We start from the raw sequence: 23891 nt of genomic DNA, 5'->3' as shown, positions 1-23891 counted from the left end.
ATACAAAGAGAAAGGCATAACACTAACACCAGCTCCCAAATCACATAAAGCAGTTTTCACGTAATTCTTTTTGATAGAGCAAGGTATAGTTGGTATTCCCGGATCTCCAAGTTTTTTAGGTACTACATCTCCAAAAAAGTATTATTAGCAAGCATGGTGGAGATTTCAGCTTCCGGTATTTTTCTCTTATTGGTGATGATGTCTTTCATGTACTTTGCATGAGGATGTATTTTCAAGATATCAGTCAAGCGAGTACGCAAAAAGACTGGCCTCGGCATTTGAGCAAAGCGTTCAAATTCTTCATCATCTTTCTTTTTAGTTGACTTAGGTGGAAAAGGCATACGTTTTTGAACCCACGGTTCTCTTTCTTTACTGTGTTTTCTAGCAACAAAGTCACTTTTATGATACCTTTTATTCTTTGGTTATGGGTTATCAAGATCAACTGGTGGTTCTATCACAACATCATTGTCTGGTTCATTACTATTTGTTTGAATATTTTCATGAACCTCATCATTATCTTTTTCATTATCAGAAGGTGAGTGTTCATTACCAGACTGAGTTTCAGCATTAGAAATAGAAATTTTATTATCATTATCAGGAGGTTTTTCTACCTCAGGTTCACTAGAAGCATGCAAAGTCCTATCATTTTTTTCTTCTTTTTCTTTTTAGAAGGACTATGTGCATCAGTGTTAGCTCTTTGAGAGTCTTGTTCAATTATTTTTGGGTGTCCCTCAGGATAGAGTGGTTCCCGAGTCATTTTACCTCCTCTAGTTGCTACTCTAATAGCAAAGTCATGTATGTTATTGTTCATTTCTAGCAACTCTCTTTGAGATTTAGCAACTTGTTCTAACTGGGTTTGAACCATAGAAGCATGTTTTCCAACACCTCTAACATCATTTGATATTCTAAATAACAAGTCACTCAAGCGAGCAATCATATCAGAATTGTATTTCAATTGTTTCATAACATTTGCATTGAAGTAATCTTGTTTTCTAATGTAGTTTTCAAACTCATAGAGGCATTGGCTAGGGTGCATATTGTGAGGATTGTCACTATCATTGAACTTCATTAGAGAATTTACCTCTACCACCTTAGGTGGTGGTGGTGTATAAAGCCCATGTATTTCTTCAATAGGAGGTAAATTTTTAACATCCTCAACTTTAATACCTTTTGCCTTCATAGATTTCTTTGCTTCTTGCATATCTTCAGGATTGAGATATAATATACCCCTCTTCTTTGGAGTGGGTTTAGGCGGTGGTTCAGGAAGAGTCCAATCATCATAATTTTTGAATACATTATTCAATAATTCTTCAGCTTGCCCAACAGTTAGTTCCCTGAAAACACAACCAACACAACTTCTAGGAAATCCCTAGAAGCATCGATTAGTCCATTATAGAAGACATCAAGTATTTCATTTTTCTTAAGAGGATGAATGGGCAAAGCATTAAGTAATTGGCAAAGCCTCCCCCAAGCTTGTGGGAGACTCTCTTCTTTAATTTGCACTAAGTTAAATATTTCCTATAAAGCAGCTTGTTTCTTATGAGCAGGGAAATATTTTTCAAAGAAGTAATAAATCATATCATGGGGACTACGCACACAACCAGGAGCAAGAGTATTGTACCAAGCTTTAGCATCACCCTTTAATGAGAACGGAAATAATTTGAGGATAAAGTAATAGCGAGTTTTCTCATCATGAGTAAAAAGGGTGGCTATGTCATTCAACTTAGTAAGATGTGCCACAACAATTTTAGTTTCATAACCATGGAAAGGATCAGATTCAACCAAAGTAATTAACTCTAGGTCGAGAGAGAATTCATAATCCTTATCATCAATAAAGATAGGTGAAGTAGCAAACTTAGGATCATATTGCATTCTAGCATTCAGAGATTTTTCTTTATACTTGCATAGTAATTTCTCTAGATCATCTCTATCCTTCCAAGAAAGAATGTCTCTAGTTGTCTCTTCATTCATAATATAGCCTTCCAGTACCTTAGGCAATTCATATCTAGGAGGGCTAGCTCTAGTAGGTGTTTCAAGATTTTTAGTTTCAAGCTCATCATCAGATTCAACAACATCATGTTGAATTACTCTAGCAATTTGTTCATCAAGAAAATCACTAAGTGGCACATCATCATCATAAGCATTATCCATAGCAGAAGTAGCATCATCAATAACTTGCGACGTATCAGAATTGATAGCATGTGGTGGTGTTGCAAGTTTACATATAACAGAAGGTGAATCTAAAGCATAACTGGATGGCAGTTCCTTACCTCCCCTCGTCTTACAGGGATAAATCTTAGTCTTAGAATCCTTCAGATTCTTCATAGTGATAAATTGGTAATAATCCCAAGTGACTCAACAAATATAGCTATGCTCCCCGGCAACAGCGCCAGAAAAAGGTCTTGATAACCCACAGTATAGGGGATCTCAACAGTATTCGAGGGTAGAGTATTGAACCCAAATTTATAGATTCGACATAAGGGGAGCCAAAGAATATTTGCAAGTATTAGCCGCTGAGTTGTCAATTCAACCACACCTAGAGATTAATTATCTGTAGCAACGTGATCAGTAGCAAAGTAATACGATAGTTTTGATAGTAGTAACATCAGCAATAGTAATGGTAACAATGATAGCAGTATTTTATTGCGAGTGCAACAGTAATGATAGCAGTAGTAACTTAGAAAGAACAATATAATATAAATTCGTAGGCATTGGATCGGTGACTTGTTGGATGATATTCATCATGAGACAGTTATAACCTAGGGCGATACGACACTAGCTCCAGTTCATAAATATGCCCTCCTTTCCTTTATATAAGGTGTATTTGTTTTTTGATAAAATTCCACAATGTAAGGTGCATTTGTTCTAATTCCTCGTAATTTCGATCTTGGCCCTCCAGAAAAAGGAAAGTATCTCTCCCCTGATTGCATGTATCTCTCCTTTTATAGAAAGAATAGGAAACTATCTCTCTCTCGATTGCATATATCTCTTCGTTTCCTATCCTAAAAGATTTACTTGCCGCTAATCTACGAATTAGACAAGGGTAATTTCGTCCAAAATATTCCATAATTATGTGCCTTGGTTAACGTGCTGAAAATAATACACCTTAGATAAAGGAATGGAGGGAGTATAATGTAGGCATGTATTTCGTAAATACTCATGCGTGCTTATGGAAAGAACTTGCATGACATCTTTTGTTCTACCCTCCCATGGCAGCGGGGTCCAATTGTAAACTAAGGGACATTAAGTCCTCCTTTTAATAGAGAACCGGAACAAAGCATTAACACATGGTGAATACATGAACTCCTCAAACTACGGTCATCACCGGGAGTGGTCCCGACTATTGTCACTCCGGGGTTGCCGGATCATAACACGTAGTAGGTGACTATAACTTGCAAGATCGGATCTAGAACATGGATATAATTGTGATAACATAAATAGTTCAGATCTGAAATCATGGCACCCGGGCCCAAAGTGACAATCATTAAGCATGGCAAAGTCATAGAAACATCAATCTTTGAACATAGTGGATACTAGGGATCGGGACCTAACAAAACTAACTCGATTACATGATGAATCTCATCCAACTCCTCACCGACCAGCGAGCGTACGAAGGAATTAATCACTCCCTATGGGAGCATCATGGAATTGGCGATGGAGAAGGGTTGGTGATGACAAAGAATGAAGATCCCCCTCTCCGAAGCCCCAAACGGACTCCAGATCTGACCCTCCCGATGAAGAACAAGAGGTGATGGCGGCTCCGTCTCATGGATCGTGATAATTATTTCTCCCCGTTTTTTTCTCCAAATATGTGATTTTATAGTATCAGGGTTGAGGTCTGCGGGGCCACCATGTGTGGACAACCCACTTGGGCGCACCAGGAGGAGGGGGGCGCCCTAGTGGGTTGTGCCCACCCAGGTGCCCCCTCTTTGGTGGATCTTGGCTCCAGAAATTCTCTTTATTGATGTAAAAAAATCCTCGCAAAGTTCTGTTCCATTCAGAGAACTTTTATTTCTGCACAAAAACAACACCATGGTAGTTCTGCTGAAAACAGCGTCAGTCCGAGGTTAGTTTCATTCAAATCATGCAAATTAGAGTCCAAAACAAGAGGAAAAGTGTTAGCAAAAGTAGATACGTTGGAGACGTATCAAGCACCGTATCACGGATAAATCTTGTGTTTTCTTTTCCCTGCTGTTTTCGGCCAGATCTGTTGAGCCAGGCATCATGTCTTCTTCCTCCTCCAACAACATGGAAGAGGATGCTTGGTTGATGAAGATCGAGATGAAGAGAGAAGAGCCTGTAGAGGTCGTCAAGGGAGACATGATCAAGGAGGTTATCGTAGAGAAAGCCCCCGGTGGTCGACCAAGCACTGCGACCGAGGAGGAAGAAGAAGATATCCTTAAACCTTACTATGCTCATCTTACCCCTACTAACATCGAAGCCTTTCGGATCATTGAAACGGTTCGTGTGCAAAATAAATATCTCACTCGTGAAAATATTCTGCATCAATAGCACATCATCTTCCTTTGGAGCGTCATCCATAGATTGGAGAATCTCTTAATCTTGAAGGACATGACCTCTTCATCACCACCACCACCTTCTTCATCACCAAAAGAAAACTTAGTATTGGGTATGGGCACTCCCCTTGGCTTCTGCCAAGCTTGGGGGAGGTTCGCCGGTATCGTATCATCCCCACTATCTTTTTCCTTTACTTATCTTAGTTTGATCCTTAGTTTTCTTTTGCTTTACATGAATAAAAGTTTAGTTCGATCCTTTCTTTTTGAGAGTTTTCTTAGTGATCTATATTTGTAATCATGTGCGAGATATATAATAAAGTTTAGTTTGTGTTTTTTGCTTTCTTTACTATCTTGTTGGAATAAAAGAAAGGAAATAAATAAAGGAAAGGAAATAAATCAAGAAGATCATATGCTTATCTTATGGTAGGTAATGACACCACATAAGGAAAAGTATAAGTAGAAAATTTAATTAGAGATTGAAAAACATAGCACTAGTCAATGATGCAACTCATGAAAGAATTTATAAGGGAAGGGAAGATTCACATATAAATACACTATCCTGGAAATGTTTTGTGATTGTGAGCCCTCATCAAAATATCATATGCCAAAATTGTTGACGTTGGACAAGGAAGACAACATAATGATTTATGTTTGTTCACATTCACATAGAAGTCATATTGTCATGGATCCTTTAACATGTGGTGCTTACCCCCTATCTTTGCTAGCCAAAAATTCCGCACTAAGTAGAGATACTACTTGTGCATCCAAAAACCCTTAAATCCAAATCTTATTTTCAAGTGTCCACCATACCTACCTAAGGATTGAGTCAGATCCTTCAAGTAAGTTGTCATCGGTGCAATAAGGAAATAAAAATTGCTTCTAAAAGTGTGAGATCAGTTAGTGTAAGAGAAAATTGAGCGTTATACAAACTTGTGATGGTGAAGAATAAAAGTGATAGACTGCATAATAAAGGTTGCCATCACAAGGGGCAATACAACATGAGGTTCTTTTGCACTAAGGGGTTGAGCATACAAACAAATAAGCGCATGGAAACCTCTACTTCCCTCTGCGAAGGGCCTATCTTTTACTTTTATGTATTTACTTTTATGCAAAGAGACATAGTTTTCTCTCTATTCCATTTTATTTTTTCCCTTTGGCAAGCATCATGTGGTGAGGAAAGATCTAGGCACATATGTCCAGTTGAATATGGGTAGCATGAGTTATTATTGTTGACATCACCCTTGAGGTCAATACATTGGGAGGCGAAACTATAAGCCCCTATCTTTCTATGTGTCCAGTTGAAAAATTTTGCTCATGTGTATGTGGTGAGTGTTAGCAATCATAGAAGACTAACTGATGGTTGAGTATGTGGACTTGCCTAAAGGCTCCGATACGTGGCCCTTCATGAAAAGATGATGAATTGTAGTTGCAAAGTTGACTGAGAACATAGTTTGTTGGTTTCTAATAGAGTTTATGCTTTATACTTCGATAGTGTGATGAATTTTTACCTATTCATAAGAAGTCTATGATAAAAGTTTTATGTAAAAGTTTGTTGTTGTTATAATAATTCACATGGTGCTTCTATGTCTGTATTTTGTTTTTATCAACACCTCTCTCTCTCTCTCTAAGCATGTGGACATGTTTTTCGATTTCGGTTTTCGCTTGAGGACAAGCAAGTTCTAAGCTTGGGGGAGTTGATACGTCCATTTTGCATCAAGTTTCCTTACTGTTATTTATGATGTTTTTATGCATAATAATGCTTCTTGGTAATTCTAATACCTTTTATCTCATAATTTGCAAGGTGCACACAAAGAGGGAGAATTTTGGCAGCTGGAAATCTGGACCTAGAAAAGCTATGTTAGGCTACCTATTCTGCACAACTCCAAACAAGCTGAAACTTCACAAAGAATTTTTATGGAATATTAAGGAATACTGGTGCAAATAAGCACCAGAGAGGGCCCACCAGGTGGGCACAACCCACCTAGGTGCGCCAGGGAGCCCGGGCGCACCCTGGTGGGTTATGCTCACCCAAGCCCACCTCCGGTGCCCATCTTCTGGTATATAAGTCATTTTGACCTAGAAAAAAAAATCAGGAGAGGGATTTCGGGATGGAGTGCCACTGTCTCGAGGCGGAACTTGGGCAGGAGCACTTTTGCCCTTCGGTGGAGCGATTTCGCCGGGGGAACTTCCCTCCCGGAGGGGGAAATCATCGTCATCATCATCAACAACAACTCTCCTATCTTGGGGAGGGCAATCTCCATCAACATCTTCAACAACATCATCTCATCTCAAACCCTAGTTCATCTCTTGTGTTCAATCTTGTTACCGGAACTATAGATTGGTGCTTGTGGGTGACTAGTAGTGTTGATTACATCTTGTTGTTCATTACTACATGGTTTATTTGGCGGAAGATTATATGTTGAGATCCATTATGCTATTCAATACCCCTCTGATCTTGAGCATGATTATCATTTGTGAGTAGTTACTTTTGTTTTGGAGGTCATGGGAGAAATCATGTTGCAAGTAATCATGTAAACTTGATATGTGTTCGATATTTTGATAGTATGTATGTTGTGATTCCCTTAGTTGTGTCATGTGAACATCGACTACATGATAATTCACCACATTTGGGCCTAAGGGAATGCATTGTGGAGTAGTTATTAGGTGATGGTTTTCGATAGTGACAGAAGCTTAAACCCTAGTTTATGCGCTATTCCATAAGGGACCGATTGGATCCAAAAGTTTAATGCTATGGCTACGATTTATCCTTAATACTTTTCTCATAGTTGCGGATGCTTGCGAGGGGGTTAATCATAAGTAGGAGGTTTGTTCAAGTAAGAATAGCAACTAAGCACCGGTCCACCCACATATCAAATTATCAAAGTAGCGAACACGAATCGAATCAACAAGATGAAAGTGTCTAGATAAAGTTCCCGTGTACCCTCAAGAACGCTTTTCTTATTATAAGAGACCATTTTGGCCTGTCCTTTGCCTCAAAAGGATTGGGCTACCTTGCTGCACTTTTGGTACTATTATCATTACTTGCTCGTTACCAAATATCTTGCTATCAAACTACTCTGTTACTTACAATTTCAGCACCTGCAGACATTACCTTGCTAAAAACCACTTGGCATTTCCTTCTGCTCCTCGTTGGGTTCGACATTCTTACTTATCGAAAAGAGCTACAATTGATCCCCTATACTTGTGGGTCATCAAGGCTATTTTCTGGCGCCGTTGCCGGGGAGTGAAGTGCCTTTGGTAAGTGGAAATTGGTAAGGAAACATTTATATAGTGTGCCAAAATTTTCTGTCACTTGTTACTATGGAAAACAATACTTTGAGGGGTTTGTTCGGGGTATCTTCACCTCGACCGGAACCACAATTAGCTACCCGTCAACCTACTGCACCTACTGAAAATATTGAATATGAAATTCCTTTGGGTATGATAGAACAACTGCTAGCTAATCCTTATGCAGGAGATGGAACCGAACATCCTGATAAGCACTTGGTATATGTGGAACAAATTTGTGGATTGTTTAAGCTTGCAGGTTTACCCATTTCTTCTGCCCATTTTTGTTGTTCCGCCTCATCACAAACAGTTTATCCGAGTGAACTGTATGCTGTATATCGCACATGCCTTCATTTGGCTGCCCATTTCTTTTGTTCCACCTCATCACAAATAGTTCATTGAACTGAACCGTATGCCCCGCATTGCACATGCAACTAAAATTTGAACCATCTTTGATGTATCCTTGATCGCAAACATTTTGCATCCTTTTGGACGTTTTTTTACATCATAGTTTGTGATTAATGCATCGCACACAGTTTCGTCAAAGCGTCTCTGATCATAGTGTCGCGTTAGCAGCATCCCGCAGTAGTGAACCCCGGGTATTGATACGTCCATTTTGCATCATGTTTTTATGTTGATATTTATTGCATTATGGACTGTTATTTCACATTATGGTACAATACTTATGCCTTTTCTCTCTTATTTTACAACATTTACATTAAGAGGGAGAATGCTGGCAGCTGGAATTCTGGACCGGAAAGGAGCAAATCTGAGATATCTATTCTGCACAACTCCAAATGTCCTGAAACTTTACGGAGAATTATTTTGGAATATACAAATAATATTGGGCGAAGAAACAACAGAAGGGGACCCCACCAGGTGGCCACATGCTTGGGGGCGTGCCCTAACCCCCAGGGCGCGCCCCTTGAACTTGTGGTCCCCCTGGCCAGCCGTCAGTGTCCATCTTCTTCTATATGAAGGGCTTTGACCTAGAAAAAAAATCATAAGGAAGCTTTCGGGATGAAGCGCCGCCGTCTCAAGGCGGAACCTGGGCAGAAGCAATCTAGGGCTCAGGCGGAGCTTTTTTGCCGAGGAAACTCCCCTCCGAGAGGGGGAAATCGCAGCCATTGTCATCACCAATGATCCTCTCATCGATGGAGGGTCGATCTTCATCAACATCTTCACCAGCACCATCTCCTCTCAAACCCTAGTGCATCTCTTGTATTCAATATTTGCCTCAAAACCTCAGATTGGTACATGTGGGTTCCTAGTAGTGTTGATTACTCCTTGTAGTTTATGCTAGTTGGTTTATTTGGTGGAAGATCATATGTTCATATCCTTAATGATATTCAATACCCCTCTAATCTTGAACATGAGAATGCTTTGTGAGTAGTTACTTTTGTTCCCGAGGACATGGGAGAAGTCTTGCTATAAGTAATCATGTGAATTTGGTATTCATTCGATATTTTCATGAGATGTATGTTGTCTTTCCTCTAGTGGTGTTATGTGAACGTTGACTACATGACACTTCACCATGATTTTGTCCTAGGCGAAGGCATTGGGAAGTAATAAGTAGATGATGGGTTGCTAGAGTGATAGAAACTTAAACCCTAGTTTATGCGTTGCTTCGTAAGGGGCTGATTCGGATCCACATGTTTCATGCGATGGTTAGATTCATCTTAATTCTTCTTTCGTAGTTGCAGATGCTTGCGATAGGGGTTAATCATAAGTGGGAGGCTTGTCCAAGTAAGGACAACACCCAAGCACCAGTCCACCCACATATCAAATTATCAAAGTAACGAACGCAAATCATATGAGCATGATGAAAACTAGCTTGACGATAATTCCCATGTGTCCTCGGGAGCGCTTTGCTTTATATAAGAGTTCATCCAGGCTTATCCTTTGCTACAAAAAGGATTGGGCCACCTAGCTAAACCTTTTCTACACTTGTTACTTATTATCCATTATGAATTATCTTATCACAAAACTATCTGTTATCAATAATTTCAGTGCCTACAGAAAATACCTTGCTGAAAACCGCTTGTCATTTTCTTTTGCTCCTCATTGGGTTTGACACCCTTACTTATCGAAAGGACTATGATTGATCCCCTATACTTTTGGGTCATCAAGATTCTTTTCTGGCGCCGTTGCCTGGGAGTGAAGCACCTCTGGTGAGTGGAATTTGGTAAGGAAAAATTTATATTACGTGATGAAATTTACCGTTGCTTGTCACTATGGAAAATAATCCTTTGAGGGGTTTGTTCGGGGTATGTTCACCTCGACCGGAAGAACAAAGAGTTTCTCCTCAACCTACTGCACCTACAGAAAATATTTATTATGAAACTCCTTCGGGCATGATAGAGAAACTGCTAGCCAATCCTTATGAAGGAGATGGAACACTACATCCTGATATGCATCTAAGCTATATGGATGAAGTTTGTAGATTATTTAAGCTTGCAGGTTTACCCGAGGATGAGGTAAACAAGAAGTTCTTCCCTTTATCTTTAAGATAAAGGCATTGACATGGTATAGGCTACGTAATGATATTGGAGCTTGGAATTACAATCGATTGAAATTGGAATTTCATCAGAAGTTTTATCCTATACATCTAGTTCATCGTGATCGGAATTATATATATATATATATATATATATATATATATATATATATATATAATTTTTGGCCTCATGAAGGAGAAAGTATTGATCAAGCTTGGGGGAGGGTTAGGTCAATGTTATATTCATGCCCCAATCATGAGCTCTCAAGAGAAATTATTAATAAGAATTTTTATGCTCGGCTTTCTCGTAATGATTAATCCATGCTCGATCACTACAAAAAAACTTCCATGATGATATGTGTTTGTCATAGTAGGTCACATTTTCTATCATGCATGTACATCCATGACGATTTTATGACAGAATCAAGATAGTCATACATGTGCTGTCGTAGAAGTGTTCCATGACATTACCAAAATTATCATCACGGAAGTGTCCACTTCCATGACGATAAACCGCGCGTCACAGAAGTGCTTTCGTCAAGGGTGACTGACACGTGGCATCCACCATAACGGGTCGTCGTTAAGCTATCGGGTCCAGTTTTGGATCCGATAACCCGTTAACAGCCAGGACCAATGGGAAATTTCCACGTGTAAAATTCTGATTGGCTGGAGGAAACACAGGTCAGCTTGTCAGTGGGTTAGATAGGCGCCTATGATATGTCGACACATGCGACGGCCCACCACCGGCCCATTTAGCTTACAAAGGCAGGCCCGTTTGACTTGGTCAAAAGTTAGCGGGCTGGCCCATGAAAAGCCTATTAACGGTCTCTTCACAAATAGCCCATTTTACGGCCCGGTAACTCATGGCCTTTTAGGGCCTACCCGAAATCGGCCCAACAACGTCATGTGGGCCGTCGAATATAACACCAGCCCGTTTCACTTTCGGCCCATGTATGTCCCATGACGTCTTTCGGCCCATATGAGGCCTTCGTATCTTTAGGCCCTTTAAAGGCCCACGATTACTCTAGCCCAGAATGAACAGTAAATTTCTTTTTACCCGTTAACGGCCCATGATTCACATGGGTCGTTTCCAGCCCGTGTTAGCTTTCGGCCTATTGACGACCCATACGTTCTTGGGATCCTTTCCGGCCCTCGATTACTTCCGGCCCGTTACTGGCCTGTTCCCCTAATGGGCCAAATTCAGCTCGTGGCAAGAGTCGGCCTGTTCCTGGCTTGTTAACCCGTTGCGCCGTTTCTAGCCCGTCCTATATTCTGGCCCATTAACGACCCGTTATGCCTATGATAGAATTAAGCATTTCCTGGCCTCCGGCCTATTAACGGTCGGTTACCGTGCTAGGCCGATACCAATTACACCCGTTTACAGCCCATGTAGACCCATTTATCCGACGGCCCGAGGCCCACCGATTCTACATCCGTGTTGGAGGCCCATTTAAAGACGGCCCGTAGGAGGCCCATGGATCCTACGGCCTATAGCATGTTCATGGTTACCACAGTCTGTATATGGCCCATGGTTGTTGCGGCCACTAGCAAACCAGGGAGAACGAAGACTAGGACATAAATAAGCCCGAAACTATCGCTAGGCTATTAAGGCGATTGCACAGATTACATCCACTGGGCATCAAAGATCGCCACCGGTGCAAATATGGGGAACACCCTACACTATACAAAAATGGCTTGCAGTTTTCTTCAGCCGGTGGCTGCACGCTAAGAACAAATTTTGTATCACAACAAAACAAATTACAACTATAAAACAAAAGGAAGTTGGCATAAAAGTTAACAGTCTGGCAGATAAATGCACCACCAGAAGTTCAAAACCTCAGTTCATTTGACCTGACTGTTACGTTTTCATGTTGTATTGTCCGATGGAGCACCATAAACTTTGCCTTCATTTTTCCTAGGCTCCTGAACAACATAGCAAATGTCTGATAGTCTGGTTTCAAAACCATGCATATCTTGATGACATCGAACAATGTTTGTCCTTGTTTCACAAAGGGTCTCTATTAGGGAACGAACTTGTGTCTGGAGCGCAGAAAAAACATTGTTTTGAGCTTTCATATCTTGATCATGAGGCAGTTTGGACGAGATTGCCTTAGCAACCAACCCAATATTACGCAGGAACGTGCTTTTGGCACTGTTAGTGGACATGTACTGACCCACTGCAGCAAGAGCTGACATTGCGGTTATAGTTGCATCGCCACCTTCAGAAGGTGGTGGTTCCACCATTTTTTCCATAGCTTGATGAAAAGTTGAGTTTTTACATTAGTACCAGAATAGAAGATATTAAGGAGGCAGCAAAACCAAACAAAATAGCTTTGGTCTATATACATAACTTATTCTGGTGAACCCATGTAAAATATTAGTTGTATTTTACTGCAAAGTACATAATAAAACCAGGTTCCAAACATATGACCATGTACCATGGCTAATGTATTGTCTATTTCTTCACATTGTATTGAAAGCTAAGGATAAAGAAACAAAGTTTATAATATGTTAAGCATAATATGATATCATTCATATCACAAAACAACTGAGAACGGACAAACAGGCAATTGTAATGTTGTGTGGGCAAGTCCAGCACGGAACTAGATTACAGGTCAAGATCAAAGGAACATCACTCCTCTCTTTTAAACCTTGTAAGGTGCAATGATACGCTAAGACAATTGTGTATAAAATTGAAAAGAGGAATAGACATTGGCTGCAAACCATGCAGTTCAAGGCACGAGTCAGAGTAAGTAGTAGTTAAAAGGCATGAGGATTAAGGACTTACAACAACGGCTTTGACTGGTGTAGTCATGCCCTTCGTCTTGCTGGTGTGACAGTCCTCGAAGATTTCCACATCATTTGGTTCAGGTACTTTTTGGTCCTTGCGGGCTTTCCTGTGCATTTGGAACAAGTCAATATAGATCTGATAATATGGTACAATGAAAAGAGTGAAACAACAGCTAATTACAAGAGCCTCGCAGTGTGCAATATAACTACGAGATCTTGTCGTTTGTTGGAATTTCACTTCCATATGGTTGGCCTTGTTCTTTGTACAGTTCACCTACAAGAAGATAGATTTGTGTGGCACATGCGTAAATAGGACTTCAACATGTGATCTGATCACATATATATAATGTACCTGATACTTCGGATCGGACCAGTGTTTAACGAGGCCATCTCCAGTCTTCATCCGATATATTTTCCACTGGAGATGTTTGGGCAAGTTCACTGTTAGCCTTGCCTTTAAGTGAGTTTTCCTCAAGTTATACTGATACTGTCGCAGAGCAGACTTGAAAACATGGGTGCAAGCTTGTGTGGTTGCATCATCTTAGCTATCTAACTTGAACCTCATCTATTGAAAATTATGGGAGTCTCATTATCAGCAACCTAGAAAGTATTGGACAGAGCAAGACGGTATTACTAGTTTCCATACATAACCATACTTATAGATAAATGGTCGAGGAAGGTGTTGAACTGGGTTTCGTCTTTATCATTCCTGTACTGAATCCATGTTGCGAGGATACGTACATGACACCTAACAGCAACCGCTACCTCTGATACTAACTTGGTTGACTCTGTAGCATCACGTGGCCTTTTTAAACCTGCCTCAAAACGGATCTCCATTCTTCCTCCTCTAGATTTAGTTAACCTATCGAGCATTATCCCTGATGTTTGTTTCCTCTTGCGCCTAGGTGCTAGTCCAACAACAAACATAGGAAGTGTTAGTGTACATCAAACTCTGAGACTACATATAAAGAAGCATGCAACTGTAACTTGGCTCCAGCAACTACCTTCTTGTTGTTGAAGCTCACAAAGTTCATCTGATCTTGCCAACTCATCTTGTGTCAAGAGTGCTTTGGAAGTAGTGTCAGGTGGCAAGGGAGCTTGGGAACATGCTGCTAGGTGAGTTGACCAATGAGTAAATCGTGCAGCTAGTGGTACTTTGGAAGGTGTTGCAACAACTAGGGTTGTCTCTGCTTGTTTGGTGGTAGCTATTTGTTTTTGTTTGGCGCGTTCTGAAGCTCATGTAGCACAGGATACCCTGTCGGTACAATTTTTCGCTGGACTTTGACCTTCTATTGCACCATCGGTACCAGCAGAATCTGCATGATTCTTCCGCTTCCCTTTCCCCGTTGTTCTGTCTTGCTCCCTCTTTCTCTGTGCCATGTTAAGTCAAGCCGACAAGAAAAACGAATAACAATTTATGTTATTTAGTTCTTCAGAACAAATTGATGCGTGATACAGAAGAACTGAACTTTGATGTTAGACAACCACATGATAGGAGGATGTAATATGTACAAAAAACAGGACGTCATGAGATAACCAAAACTATGATGTGTAAACTAAGCAGAAGACATTTCACTAAATTAGAAGCAATGCAATGGAAGGTAGACACCATATGAAAGATGCTACAAATATCGCTCTGCCAAGTTAACAGTGTCTCATCATAAATGCCGTTTAAAAAATGTGAAGCAGTACAAGAAATAAATCATATGCAAGATGCAAACAACATCACACTACCAAGTTAAAGGTCTCTCGTCATTAGTGCCATTGCATATTCACAACTTATGATGTGTAAACTAAGGAGAAGGCATTTCAACAAATTAGAAGCAATGAAAGCTAGACACCATATGAAAGATGCAACGAATATCAATCTACCAAGTTAAAACTATCTCGTCATAAGTGCCATTTCAATAAATTAGAAGTAGTACAAGCTAGAAAAGCATGCGAGATGTAACCTATATCACACTCCCAAGTCAAACATGTCTTATGATAAGTGATTGTTGCAGGTTACACAACAGTAGTACTTTGATGTAAGAACATGGTGTGATAGACAGATATTTTATGTTCTAGAAACAGGAACACATGTCTTATTCACAAGTATAATGTGTAAAGTAAGCAGATGAAATTCAACAAAATTAGAAGCAATACAAGCTAGACATCATACATAACATGCAACCACATATAACAGTGCCAAGTTAGAGGGGGAACCTGTGATGGTGCCCTAGGGAGATGTGCTCATCATCAACACAGCTACGTTGAGTGTCTATGCATGTGTTGTCTTGGAAATCATCTTGGGGGGATGGAGGAGTAGAATCTGTAGAGGCCCTCCATTTGGAAGGAGCACCATCATCCGCTGCCTTGCTATCTTCCTTCCACTTTATTGATTTTGAATTGTCAAGTAAAACCGACAAGAAAAAACAATAAAATTCACTCTTCCGAACTCATTCATGCATGATACTGGCAATCACTACTTTGATGTAAGGAAAACACATGATTCCAGGATGGAATAATACGAAAAACAGGACTGCATGGCGTATTCACAACTGTTTGTGTAAACTAAGCAGAAACCATTTCAACAAATAAGAAGCAATGCAAGCTAGACACCACATGAAAGGTGCAACCAATATGACGCTGCCAAGTTAAAAGCGTCCCATCATAAATGGCATTTCAACAAATTATAAGCAGCGCATGCTAGAAATCATATGAAGGATGTAACTAATATCACACTGCATATACTAAAGGTGTCTCGTCATATTGATTTATGTGGGATACAAAAAAACAATAGTTTTATGTAAGGACATGCTTAATAGACAGATGTACTATGTACTAAAAATAGGAATGCATGTCACAGGTATAATGTATAAACTAAGCAGAATAGCACATGCAATTTAACTAGATTGGAAGAATTACAATCTAGACCCCATATGCAACATGCAACCACATATCACGCTGCCAACTTAGTGTAAGCACCTGTGATGCTAGTGTAGGGGAAATGCGGTAATCAACTATAGAGCTATGTTCACTATCTTCATCTAGCCTTGCTATTTCTTGAGAATCATGTGGGGAGGCTGATGTTGCAATCTTTAAATGAGGATATTTTCTCACAATAGTCCACTTGCCTGACTGCCTCATCATAAGTGATTGATGAGGGATACACAAGAACATTAGTTTGATGTAAGACCATGGTTAATAGACAGATGTACTAGTATGTACCAAAAACGGGAAGGCATGTCATATTCAAAGGTATAGTGTGTAAGCTAAGCAGATGCAATTTGACCAAATTGGAAGCAATACAAGCTAGACATCCGGCTGGAGTGGTGAGCATGATCATCTAGGACCTGGGAGCCCGGTGGGAGGCGGGCTGCTTCGCCACCATCCTGGCTTTTTAATTGGCTTCCAGGTGATGTCTGTCTATGCTGGGCTTGTCACTAGCTCGGTCAGTGCCCTGACTAGCCATTTGACTTCTAGTGCTCCCGGGATGGTGGTTCATGTAAAAAATATCTTCCCTTACCTTAATAAAGACTGACTTCGGCCTTTCAAATACAAGCTAGACACCATATGCAACATGCAGCCACATATGACACCGCGAAGTTAAAGCAGGCACCTAGGATAGTGGTTCATTGGGAGCGAGGTCATCAACTCCAGAGCTACGTTTACCGTCTCCATCTGCTAACACCGCGACCTTTAAATGGCTGAAATGTGTCTAGCCTAGCCGTGTACCACGCTGGAGCAACTTCTCTCTTTTATTTTCTGCATCTGTGAAGGCAGCAGAGTCTGAAATATCCTTGCATAAAAACACAATAGTGAGAGTATGGGTGAAGTGTGTGCATAACTAGTGCACTGTAAAAGTAGCAGATAGCAGGTGGCTGAAAAATAAATGACAGGAGACATATGATAGCTCTACAACATTGCATGACAAACAAAATTAGATTCTACTCAGTATGATTTTGTAATATATGAGCATAGGAAATGCAGGTACTCCTCCAGCACACCACCACATGTGGTCCTATCAAGATAACAATCGACTGAAAATAAATAGGCCAGTCGATTTTTTTATGAACCGTCCAATCTATAAGGAATGGGTGGATGGCCTTCGTCTACCTCCCGCCAATCACTATTGACGATCTTTCTCGAACCGCCAGCGACCACCGGCCTAGACCCCTTTCTCCACCACCCCACCCTCCCCTCGACCTCACACTACCTTCGTGCTTGGTAGCGCCCCTAGGCCATCCCTTTAATCCCGGCTGACCTCCAGATCGGGCGCCAGCAACTCTAGGCCCCACACGCCCCTCAGATAAACACCGAGACGCTGCTTCCCCGACGTAACAAGCGGCTAGCGCTTGTTACGCCGGGGAATGCTTCCGTTAATTGGGAATCAACTGACCAGGAATTGAAATCCAGGGGGCGACGAAGCTCTAGCTAAGGTGAAATAGTATATGAGGAGAAACCTTGTGCATCACGAGTAACTAGGAACATCTAGTAGCAAGAAGAAGCGGTCAACTAGTGCCTTCTATGGGATGAATACCATGCAAGCAGACACGTATGATTTGCACGAATAAGGGAAGAGGAGTACCATTTCCGGTTGCCAGTGTGGTCGCCTCCACATGTCGCGCCAATCTTCTTATTTTTGCCGGGGAAACCGATGTTTTGGAGGAGGGTGCAGGCTTGGACGAACCCATGCCCAAATTGTTGACTGTGTTGCCGTGGCCGTATATCAGCGGAGGGGAAGCAGATCCGATGCGGCGAAGGATGGCGTAGTAGGAACAACTCCGGTGCGGTGGACGGTGGCGAAGTTGGAGCGGCAGCGGTGAGGCGCAGGACGGCATGGTTGAACTGGCTCGGGTACGGACGGCTCGACCTCGGCATTAACTACTAGCCTTGGAGGGCCTTGCAGTTGAGGTTGCGGTGGACGATGACGTCGGGGTATCGGCTCCGGCATGATGGAGGAGGGTGGCAGTTGATGGGTGGGATGGGGTGGCAGACGGAGGACGCTGGGGTTTCATGGCTGGTGGAGAGGTAGTTTTGGCGCCCACGGAGTACAAATGGGGAATCAGACGGGGGGCGGGGGGAGCTAAGGGAGAACCATGTTTCGGTTTGGGACGTGCTTGTTTTTGGCTTTTTTGAACAGATGAGACACGCTTGTTTGAAATTTGGGGAAAGTACAAACTTTGCCCCCCTCTTAAATTTTGGACCTATTGTGGGTCGGGGGTAGGATGGTAATCCCAGGTGTCCCAAATAGTGGGCGGGAGCGATTTCAGCCGCGCACATGTGTGCTTAGGCGGCCATTGTGTATGAATGTTTTTCGGAGGCAGTTGAGTGGCGTCTAGATGAAGCTACAAACCTACCCCGGCTTAGACCTTTGGATGTTGGGCCGGTAGGTTTCACGGGTCGGAGCTAGAAAAGTAATTTCCTTCTACTTCCAAACATTGGTCTCACGCGGTTTCAGGCGAGTAGAGGCCCTTTTGGCGCTTCATTCAAAATTTTGAAATAGAAGCATTCACGTTTAGAGTACTCTTGAACTTTGAGGATTGATCTAAATAGACAACGTTAAATTTGACCTTGTATGTTTGAAAACCTCATTAAATTATCCGCTTCTTTTTGAAATTTTGACACTTGAAAATCCTATAACTACGATTATTTTGGAATGGATGAGCTAAATTTGAATCTATTTTGTACACGATTATATATGCTATTATGTACAAAATCAGAGCAAAGATTGGTGCCCCCATAATTTAGGTATGATTTTTAAATGCCATGATATCGAATTCAAATAATTGAATGGACTTCATGTTGAATTCGATTTTTTAAACCACCTTAAGTTGAATTCAAATGTATACTAGTTCAAAGCTAGCTATTTATAATGTTCATTGTGTAACTTTCGTATGCATAATGTGCTTTACGCACACAACATGAACTATACTCACGTTTATATTCGATTGCTAAAGGATGCATTGTCTGGAGTTCAAAATACTAACTACATGGATCAATTATGTCGAATAATAACATAGACATGCTCAAATTTGATAGAATCTAGATGTCTGATGGATCAATGACCGTTCCTTACGCGAATTGCAAATATCATGATCCCATTCTAATATTTGGATACAATTTATATCTTTAATCAATGTGTACATCAGTCTTTTACGTGTAGTTTCACTCTCCATCAGTGGTCTCTCACACATGCTCACACACTCTCTCCCGAGGTGTCTTTCTCGCATACATGCTCTCGATATAACCCTCCTTCCCTCTCGTAACCATTGATGACTATTTTCACTAACCTTTATCACAAGCACTCTTCCTCTCACAAGCATACACACGCACAATCCCCATCGACCCTTTCTATATACATAGACCTGCCTATGTGTCTCCTATACGCACATTATCTTTAGGTCTGTCTCTCACGCATTGTCTCACACCTCTCTTCCTAATCGACGAGTATGATTCTAGCAGAGCATTCTGTAGGATGCCCCTTAAAGTTAGGTTGGATGAATAGTAATATCAGAGATAATGGGGTTACCTTAGTCCGAGAACCCAGGGTTACAAATCCTAGCCGGCTTTGTTAGTGGACACAGAGTCCTTCACAATTCTGCTATCGTTGTCTTGTATGACAAGTCATCCATGGGTGTCCCTAAATGCGTCACGGGCCGACCAATGTGGCGCAGGAATCGAACCAAGAGCCTCACCTCGACCCACCGGACCTCATGCGGTGACACACCCTCTGCCCCCGCCTCGTTATGTTCTCACACCCACACAGACCAACACAGACACCACACAAAAAAATCTCCTTGTGCCTCTATCCCCTCCCCCCATGGATATACACACTCAAGGGAATCTCTCATCGTGACATCATATTAGTCTCTCTCTCTCTAGACCTCTCTCATTTCTCGTGCTATCTCTCCCACGCCCCCTCCCCCTGCCGGCCCCTCTATCCATGCCTCTCTCTAATACATAATACACACACATACCTCTCTAGGCCCGGCCAAATACATCAACTACACATTCAAACATGTTACATCACGTACCCCATTGATCTAAAAAGCCCTCTCTTCACGTTTATTTCGCATACAACATTCCTTTGGAATAAAGTGTGGCCAAAAAAATATTTTAGAATTTCTACATATATACAACATTACAAAGTTATATTGAGGAGTATGAATATTAATTTGTTGCATGGTGCCCACAATGATATTTATTCCACACTGTGAATTTTTATATTTTTATACTATATATAAACTTAGTCATAATAAAGAGAAATGAAGAGCATCTCTCTCCCCATCGCATACACCCTCTCTACGCCCCTTTCACGTACGCACACAAACTATCTCCAGGTCCTCTAAAATTAAGCCCCCAGCACATTCATGCATGTTTCATCTTTCTCTCGCGATATATACAATGACGATCATTGTATTTGGAGCAAAAGCACGATACGTACATTGGACTTCAGAATCCACTCATTACAGTCACCATTTACATTTTGTGGTTATTATACAGTCACGGGCTCACCGTACAGCTCTGTATTTGCTCAAGACACGACTAGTTGACCAGTTAAACGCTCCACATGGCACCTCTAGTGTTGTATCACATTATCTCACTACCATTGGGCCCACCTATCGTCTTGTATCTACTCTTCTACACTCTTATAAAAACAGAGTTGGTGATGATGTTGTGCCTGCCATCCTGCAATATAGGCCGTCCGATTTATATCTGACGGATAGGAAGGAAACTATGGAAATTTTGCAAAAAGGTACCCACACACATTTCCACATTTGCAAATAAGGCCTTCACTCGTTCATCCTTTTCTCTCACAAGATAAACTAGTCATACAAATGCATCTTGATGTTACATGCAACGCACGTGCATCTTGCTAGTAAGAATGAAAACAAATGACAAAAAATATTGGACGGTGGTTTGAAGTCATGACCGCAGGCACAACGGACAAGGTGGACTTGTATTGGTATGCTGAGCCATCTATTTTAACACACAGGAGCTGGTGTGGTGATTATATACACACACACACATGCATGGACACGAACTGCATGCATGCAACACTCACAAGAACACATGCAGCCACGCACGCATGCAACACTCACACGTACACACGCAACCACGCACGCACGGAACACTCACATGCACACATGCACACATGCATGCACACACCACACGACCAACACACACTCTCACACTCAAGTGCTCAACATACATGTGCATGCACACACATTAGGCCTTGACAGACACATACACAACCAGGTGATTCCCGCGCACGGGTTGGAGTCTTGTCGTGCCTGCGTAAATTTGTGTTTATCTGACCATTTTCCTATGCGAACTGATAGGTGGGACCCACAAGGAACATGGTCAACTTAACTAGTCAACATGGTGCCATGCAGACTATTTGGCCGGTCAACAGAGTGCAATCCAATGCTGAACTATGAGCAAGTGACCATATAATCGCTGCAAAACGTATATAGTGACCGTAATGAGCGCATTCTGAAGTTCGGTGACCGTATTATGCTTTCTCATTGTAGGCCCTCCAAAACTACATCTCTACACGTTCTCACATGTTACATCTAACAACTATGCAATACAACACTACTACTACACTGTAACACAATAAATCATATGTGTTTTTAGTTTTACTAGATATCCTATTGTTACTTAATTATCCAGTTTGCATACGTTAAAATTGCCTTTGAAATGTATGGCCAGTATCATCTACCACGCGGGAAAATTCCCGCCCTTTCCTGTTTAATCGGGTTTGTATCAATGGATCGTGCGAAACAGAAAACTATAGTACTGGTATACAGTACAAGTGACAGTTCACTAGGCCGCCGTGTCGTGTATCTGTCGTAAGAGTGGAGCGCTCGCTTTCATAAATGTTCTAGTCCCTTTCGCCGACTAGTGGGACATCAAGCTACCGGGTCCACGTGCCATACCAAAATACAATGCAGAGCAGCAGGGGTGAAGCACCCTAGTCATGGCGCCGACGTAGTAATGAGCAATGAGGCATCAAATCAGAAAGATGCACCTTTCCCGCAGTTAAGTTGGAGGGACGAAGTAATAATAATGCTAGTAAAAAAACAAGTTGGAGGGACAAAGAAACCATCATTTCACTCGTTGCTGAATCCGCTTCTCCCTCATCTTCTTCAAGTTAACCACGTGTTGCTTCTGCCGTTGTTCTACCTCATGTGGGACGCGGATCGTCTTGGTAAAGCACTGACACGTGGGACCTCATGTTAGCAAACCGCCAGGCCAACTTCCTCTAAAAATAAGAAACCTCCCCCACCATCCGTGTGGCAAAATAACCTCCTTTTTACTAATCTTGATTCTATAATTTTTTAGATCAATATAATTGAGATTTGTATAGATAGCACACAGGAGCAAAACCAAGTGGTACGGTTAAGGGCATCCACAATGTGTAGGAAAATTTGAAAATTGCTTTTGTCATTGATGGGAACCATTTGTGGACAGTGCTGCCAAAGCCAAAAAGATGGAACCGAAGCTCCATGATTGATTGATTGAAGGAATAGAAAAAATGCAACGTCTCTCCTCTTTCTCCCGTGCTTGGATGCATGTATAGTATAGAGCACAGAGTCTACTCCCCTGTCCCTTCTATCACAAATGACAAAGCAGTGAGGCGTCAAATCACAAAGCACGGACGAAACAACCATCATTTCACTCTTTGCTGACTCTGCTTCTACATCGTCTTCTTTGAGAGACCACCTCACCGCACTAACCTAGACGTAAGACGCTTTTGTGTACTAGTAGTACTTGTACATTTATGCGTCTTTTGGTTCAACGGACTTCCTGGATGCAAATAAGGCAGTTGTCTCGACTTGCAGGCGGCACTTGCGGATGATTTACCGTGGTCTCCCTCAATGGTGTTCTCCGTCGAATGCACTTTGCCAAACAACAACGTTCGAGATATCATCGATGTCACCGCAATGGGGAAGGAAGTCAAATAGTTACTACCTCCCTTTTTTTGTACACCAGGCCAGTATATCAAAATTACAATTTGCAAAAGGCCACTAACACTAATCAAGGCAAAATTGATGGGGTTTGCCTCGTACTAGCAACCAAGGACATTAATATACCTTTGCATGCATGCAGAGGTGACAAGGTTTGTTTGCATGGCGCTGCATTAATCAAGCGATGAGGAGTGAGATGGTTATCTCTTTGGGCTTTGGGGAAAAAATACGCATTAATTGACACGTCAAACGATGATTTGTATCGAACTACACCCTCAAACGGTCGCTCCTGCACGCCGTGGTCGCACCGCACCCTCACACAGTCGCTCCTGCACGCCGCAAACCCAACCAAGGGAACGCACCCTCACTGACATGTGCTACCACTGACAGATAATTTTCGTTCATACATTATGTTTATCCAACCGCATGTTGAGGTGGATCCGTACGGCCCGTGCGGTGGTCTATTGGGGAAGAAGAAGAGGTTAGGAAGAAGGGTTAGGAGACGTGGGATATTCATCCAACTGCCTGAAATGGTAGACTGACCCAAATGATGAAAGTCAGGTGACTTGCATAACAATATATGTTTTTTACACAACAAAAGTGTTGGGGAACGTTGCAGAAAACAAAAAGTTTCCTACGGTTTCACCAAGATCCATCTATGAGTTCATCTAGCAACGAGTGATCGAATTGCATCTACATACCTTTGTAGATCACGCGCGGAAGCGTTCAAAGAACGGGGATGAGGAAGTCGTACTCGACGTGATCCAAATCACCGGAGATCCTAGCGCCGAACGAACGGCACCTCCGCGTTCAACACACGTACGGTCAGCGTGACGTCTC

The sequence above is a fragment of the Triticum dicoccoides genome, chromosome 5A (assembly GCF_002162155.2).
Source record: "Triticum dicoccoides isolate Atlit2015 ecotype Zavitan chromosome 5A, WEW_v2.0, whole genome shotgun sequence".
Classification (NCBI taxonomy): domain Eukaryota; kingdom Viridiplantae; phylum Streptophyta; class Magnoliopsida; order Poales; family Poaceae; genus Triticum; species Triticum dicoccoides.
This window is presented reverse-complemented; position numbering follows the sequence as displayed.